Source organism: Montipora capricornis, chromosome 10, assembly GCF_036669925.1.
Source record: "Montipora capricornis isolate CH-2021 chromosome 10, ASM3666992v2, whole genome shotgun sequence".
NCBI lineage: Eukaryota > Metazoa > Cnidaria > Anthozoa > Scleractinia > Acroporidae > Montipora > Montipora capricornis.
Window position 1 is genome coordinate 55,575,209 of NC_090892.1, and position 6,000 is coordinate 55,581,208.

The 6,000-nt window shown below is 38.9% G+C and overlaps 1 long non-coding RNA gene across 2 annotated transcripts in view; it reads right to left on the reverse strand.

The window, feature by feature from the left end:
• LOC138021744 (uncharacterized) overlaps positions 1-6,000 on the reverse strand; it is a 35,513-nt gene that overhangs the window by 25,235 nt on the left and 4,278 nt on the right. The window contains exon 1 of one of the 2 annotated variants that reach the window (XR_011126432.1): positions 2,570-3,201. The exons of the other annotated variant lie outside the window; for it this stretch is intronic. This is a non-coding gene — a long non-coding RNA (uncharacterized lncRNA). Of the gene's footprint in view, positions 1-2,569; positions 3,202-6,000 lie in introns of those variants that run through there. 2 annotated transcript variants of the gene reach the window in all.

Here is a 6,000-nt window from a genome sequence, read left to right on the forward strand (position 1 = left end):
ACCCCTCAATGGATTCATTTATACGTATAGTAACATTTAATACATTTCAAACTGCTTGCACAATAAGTGCATCACACCATGTATGTTGCTGTGACAACAAACGCACAATTGCTCTGTAATGGGTCAAATAAATTTTTGACGGTTATTTCTGATGGATTCAACTCCAGCAGCATGCACATTCATGTGATAGGAAGGATCATTGTATAACTGGTGGGCAACAGAAGAAAAGAAGCATGAACCATCTGAGGTACATTCTAGTGCCTTCAATCCTTTTGAGCTAATCGAGCCCGCAACAGTGCTATAGAAGGATTTCTCAGTATTATATGTGCTGCATGTGTACTCGTTCCATGAACAGGACCTGGGTTCGATTCAATGTCTCCTGATATCAATAACTTTTCTCTTGATAGACAATAATTTTCATTTTGTTGGTTCAATTTTGTCGAATGCGTAGTAGCAGATTGATCTTGAATACACAATAGAACTGACAAGTCTTTTTTGTGTTTAGCAGTCCTGCCTAATGTTTATGTTGTCAACTGAAAGGCTTTTAGAATTCCGAGTTACCGGTACGCAATATGCTTCATCAGATAATTTTCGATGATTATTGAATAGCCTCAATGTTTTGACTGGCTGAGTCACGACAAGCCATACCTCGTGGATTGTTTTTCTGTTATTGATATTAATGATCTAATGATGACAAATGAGAAGGGTGGGTTTCTGTAACATGTTGCTGCATGCTTCGATGGATTTTGAAGCACAAGCATTTATGCGGCACTTTGACTCGGTCCTGAAAGCGTCGAAACGTGCACTCATTCTCAGCTTTATTGAATTCATTCGTTAAAATGGAATAGGATCAATTCACGAACGCACTTGATATTCAAAATTCAGACCCAGTAATTAAAATAACGAGAAAAAGTGTCGCTCAAGAAGGGGACGTTTATTTCTTCGCTGAGAACATCTTTATCATTGATATCAAGTTATTTGTCAGTCTGTCAGGAAGCTTTCCTCGTTGAAAGTACATTACAATCAAAAGAGAACCATGCTTCAGAACAGGGTACTTCAATTTATCAACGGACGGTTTTATCATAGAACATTACAGCCTTGTGATTAATTTGCGATTTAGGCAATCACTACCCGATTTCAATCGGACTGAATTAATTAAACCAGTGCTTTCAAATGCACTTTGTAATTGACATGAACAAAATATTTTGGACCGAGTTACACGCAAGCCTTAAAGCGTGACTATTGATACACTAATATTCAGGGAATTAAATCGGGTGTATGAATAAAGATTTTACAGGAAGGTGGAGCAACTTGTGTAAACTGGAGCGTGTTCCATGTGAAGGTAGCAAAATTCTCGAATCTTCACGACGAAGTAACTACAACAATCTGCTTATTGACTTGGATGAAGAAAAAAAAAAGAAAAGAAAGGAAAAGGGAAGACTTTTCTAAAAAACGTAGTCACCTAAGAGGAGGGCAAATATCTCACAATATTAAAGCGAGTAATTTTGAGGGTAATCTCAACATAGTGATAACATATTAACAACACTTAATATGCAAAGATGCAGAAAATCTACTTGAAAAACGTGAACTACTCCGACCGAAAGCCACGAGAAAGTGTGAGCGCCGATTTTAATCAAGAAACGGAACACATATCCCGAATAATTAAACAAATTTTGACTTTAATAACTATCTAATTAATATACACACGAACAGGGCGCGGTTTACAATACTGATGCCCCAAAATAATTTCCGTCAACATGGTAGTAGAGGTTGTCAGTGATTTTCCTTTAGCGGCAGAAAGACCTTGGAAGAGGATTGTGGGATATATTGTCAAAAAGTTGCGCAAGACCTCAAATATCACTCCATATTCTAAAAATTAAGTTATTTCGATTCACGAGTAATGGAGTCAGCATAAAGTCGGAACGGTACGCTAAAGGAGACGAAAAGTGCCTTAGATAAATGTTTAGAACTGCAAAAGTGGTGGTAGAATTTTTCGTTTTTTGTCGGTGTTTCAAGTAAGGTGGAGTATGACGAGGGCTTTGAGCACCCACCAAGAAATCAAATAAGTGGCACTTTAAACTCCTACCCCTTCCCCGCCTTCTCTTTGCCTTTGTTTTGCTATCACGGAGTTGTTCAATCCAACAGCAATTTTCAACTGGCATCACGGAAAGGAATAAAGTAACATGTATCGCCATGCATATCCTCTTAAATGACAAGAGCAACGCTAATTGGCATTGCTGGTTTTGAAAATTGGCTGCAAACTGAAAGCAACATCATGCTAGCCGGCATTTCCGCCTTTGTAGCATGATTCTCTCAATTCAATGAAAACAAGGCTTCTAGCCTCTTGTTTCAATATTATATTCGGCAAAAGCAGAATTTGGATGCATACGTAAACTGCGCACACGAGTTATTGAAATGCCGAGTCGAGCTTCTCAAACGACTTCAGTTTGTTGAAGTGGGACCAAAGATACATGAAATGGCCTACGTTATACGCAAACTTTTACAGGCTAAAGAATTAAAAAAGTATTACCAAATCCCATAACCAAAACGTTGCAGTCAAAATACTCACACTTCCTCCCGGTCGGCAAACCCGAGCATCTTCTTAGCCAATATAATAGGTCTAGATGAATTTCATGTCACTGTACAATAGCTTTTGTTGACGTTCTTTGCCAAAGAACATGAACTTGTATTGCGTTGAGAAGAAGTCGGGTTCTTGTTGCCGTCGGAAAGATTCAATCGACTAACACCGTGCTTTAAGCACGATTCAATGTTGAGATTTTAACAAAACGGAGGTATTGTACATGATGCGAAAAAACGTTACTGAAAACCACAACCTAGAAAATTCCTGCGGAGAGATCACTGCGGAAAGGTGGCCATTTCGGCATTCGGTCTAGTTTCTAGCTAATACATTACTTTGTGCCTCATTCCAAAACGTAATTAACAGCGTCGCACTCCGTCACCCCACCAAATCATCTAAAATCTCTCCAAGAACCTAAAATGGTACAAAGTCGTTCATGATGCTGACTAAGCTTTCGTTGTTTGTCGGGCACCGAAGGCGAACAATAAACGGGAAGCGGTCGCTTATCTTCAAAAAAGTAAAAGTTTCTCTCCTGTTTTTTTCTTTTCCCCGATCAATAGCTAAGGATCTTTGAAAAACGGCAAGTAATAATCGAAAAATTAGAATAACCTAGAATAGTTTCTAGCAAAGAGCTGCCCCCGAAAAGTAGATCCGTCCTTAATGAGGCATGAAGTAAACAACGCCCAGAATATTGGCTTATACGGCAAAATTTCATATTGCTTTCTCATTCTTATCTTAAGTTCTTTTTCTTATTAAATCGATTCTTAGCACTTTCCCTGTAAAACGTAAGCTAAGAACTCAGTAAGCAATGGAAAATGAAAGACACTTAATTTCTATAATAGAGTCACTCTCGTATAGTTCGTTTTACTTGCCCAGCCTGTGTCTTTGCATGGTCTATTAAATTGAGAGAAAGCACTCAAAACAATTTTTTTGCAGAGTGATCAAATGCTAAGCAAAAGAGACACGCATGCAAGCTTTTGTCGATAACTTGAAGTTCTCAGTGGAATGTGGGAGCGGCAGAAAAACCAGAGAATCATGAATAATGCAAAACAACGTATTTCCGCGTTCAACCATAACTTTATTCTGACTGGCCACATTTTTCGTTGCCTTTAGTTGCACAATGTAGATACAACAATAATTTTGAATTCCCTTCATACTGAAAATAACACATGAATAATACCTAACAACGTTCTTCCTTGTTCAGAACCAAGAGTTTTATTCCGACTTGACTGCCCACATTTTTTCGTTGCTCAGAGTTCGCAAAGTAGATACGACCATGACTTTGAATTCACTTCACACTGAAAATAATACAGCTTATACACTGTAGATTTAACAACTGGGTTAAATACACCAGCTGGTGTATCGATATTAAGTGCTTCAAAGAGATATAAGCGGCTCAATCAAGTGAACTTGATATAAATACAAGAACTCTTTCGCTTGTACTTTCCAGTTCCGTCTCGATCTTGTAAAATTTCAAGTAGTGACTATGGCAGCGAGCTCTTGCCCTGTCGCCTCCTGGAACCGCTTAGACGATAACTCAGCACTTGCGGATTCCTGCGTTCTCGGCGGTAAGCGCGAATGCAGCGCTTTGGAATCCGTTGATTGCTATGTAGCAGCGCTTCGAGACCGGCTGTGACATCCTCGTGTCGATCAGTCCTTTCCTCTCAAATTTCTCGAACGCTTTTTGTAGCGGAATCGCCGACCATCCTCCCACGTCTCCCTCGAAGTCGGCCCACAACCTAAGGCTCTCTCTTCATGAACAGCGGCTAAATCTTTGTCCAGCTTAAACTTCACGTGTACGTGGTCAAGTTGTGTCTCAAACAGTTCGTTCTCTTGAATAACTTCCAGACTAGGAACAAAGCGAAACTTGGGGTATTTTTTCTTTTTCTTAAACCGGCGACGATCTCGTTTCGGTCTTTGCATCATGCTTCGATCTATGGCTGCCAGATCTTGGTGGACGACTGAAGCAGTTTTGTGACCGTATTTGAAATCAAAATCGCAGCGTTTCGCGATGCTGAGTTCATTCATAGTTCGCGGCTCTTCTTCGTGTAGACTAAAAATTGATGGCGAGTCCTCGTGAATTGCTATTCTCTGACGCATTTTAAAAATGGCTTTTCTTCTACAAGCTCCTTCTTGTTCAAACTCTCTTTGTCAACTAATGCAAGTCAATGATCTGATTGCTTTTGTTACGAACAGAAGCCCAGTATCAGAAGCATCATGAGTTATTCTAAGTAGATGACAGTGCGGGTTAAGTTATGCACGGCGATATAGCACGTGGTTTGAGCGTCGCGAAAACAATGCGGAGTCACCGACCGAATAATTATTTTCCGCCCCAAGCTAAGAAAGCGCGGAAGCTCACAGACCATGCCGTTGCTCATATATGGATAAATGATATTTTCATCAAATGCAGGTTAAATGGAATTGTTTAAGAGTACGGTTCTCGTCAAAGAAATCTAAGAAAGTTAAACAAACTTACAAATTCTAGAATTGACGTTAGTTTCGATCATGATGCATGTCTTTGATTGTTTAGAGTACAATGAGAGTACACCGTGCGAAAGAAATCACTAATGACTTTTATTACGTAGTTAATACATTGGCATAAAGTTGAAGTGTTTTGTTATTATGAAAAATAAGGGAAATTGGCTATCCATTTGAAATGTATTCGAAATTGAAATTTAAAGTTTTCCTTAGGGCATCAACATGCAACTAAACTGTTCTGAATTAGCTTGAATTTCAACTCATATTTTTCCCCTTTGATCTGAGATTCATTTACACTGCAAATCAGCGGAATGCGAAAGAGCTTTTTGCGCACAACATCAACGGAAACAAGATTTTAAAAGCGGTTTACAAGACGGTTTCTCTGCGGAAATATTCAGAATATTGTGACGTTGCACCAACTATCGTTTACAATATGTTTCTTTTTTGTTGTTCTTTTGTTACCGCAAATTAAACGCCTATGAAGAACCCGAAAAGCCAGCAACGTGAGAGGTAAAAATAAAAAAAGGAAGGAGGCCATAGAAACAGTAAGAACAACCATGGCGATGAAGCGAACCAGTTTTTGACTGAGTATAAAATGAAATAAGAAATGCCTAGAAAGGAACTTATTGGAAATGCTCAATACCGTAGGGTAAACGCTCGGCTTTTCTAAGGCTGAAATTAAAAAATTGAACTGGGCTAGATCTCAAATAGAACTTTCTCTTTGTCATTTTGTTTTATTGCTTCAGTAGAGCAGTTCTTCAAACAGCCTATTTTTGGTTCTGCGATACAGTTGGATCGGTAACTTAAATCTGTATTATTAGTCCTGATCAGAAAAGAAAATCAGGCTATCTTCAGGAAAAAGAACAAACGGTGTCATTGCTTAAAATAATTTTCTAAAGAATTCCAAAGTTCACTCGCAACAACCGAGAATGTCCTGTCACTAC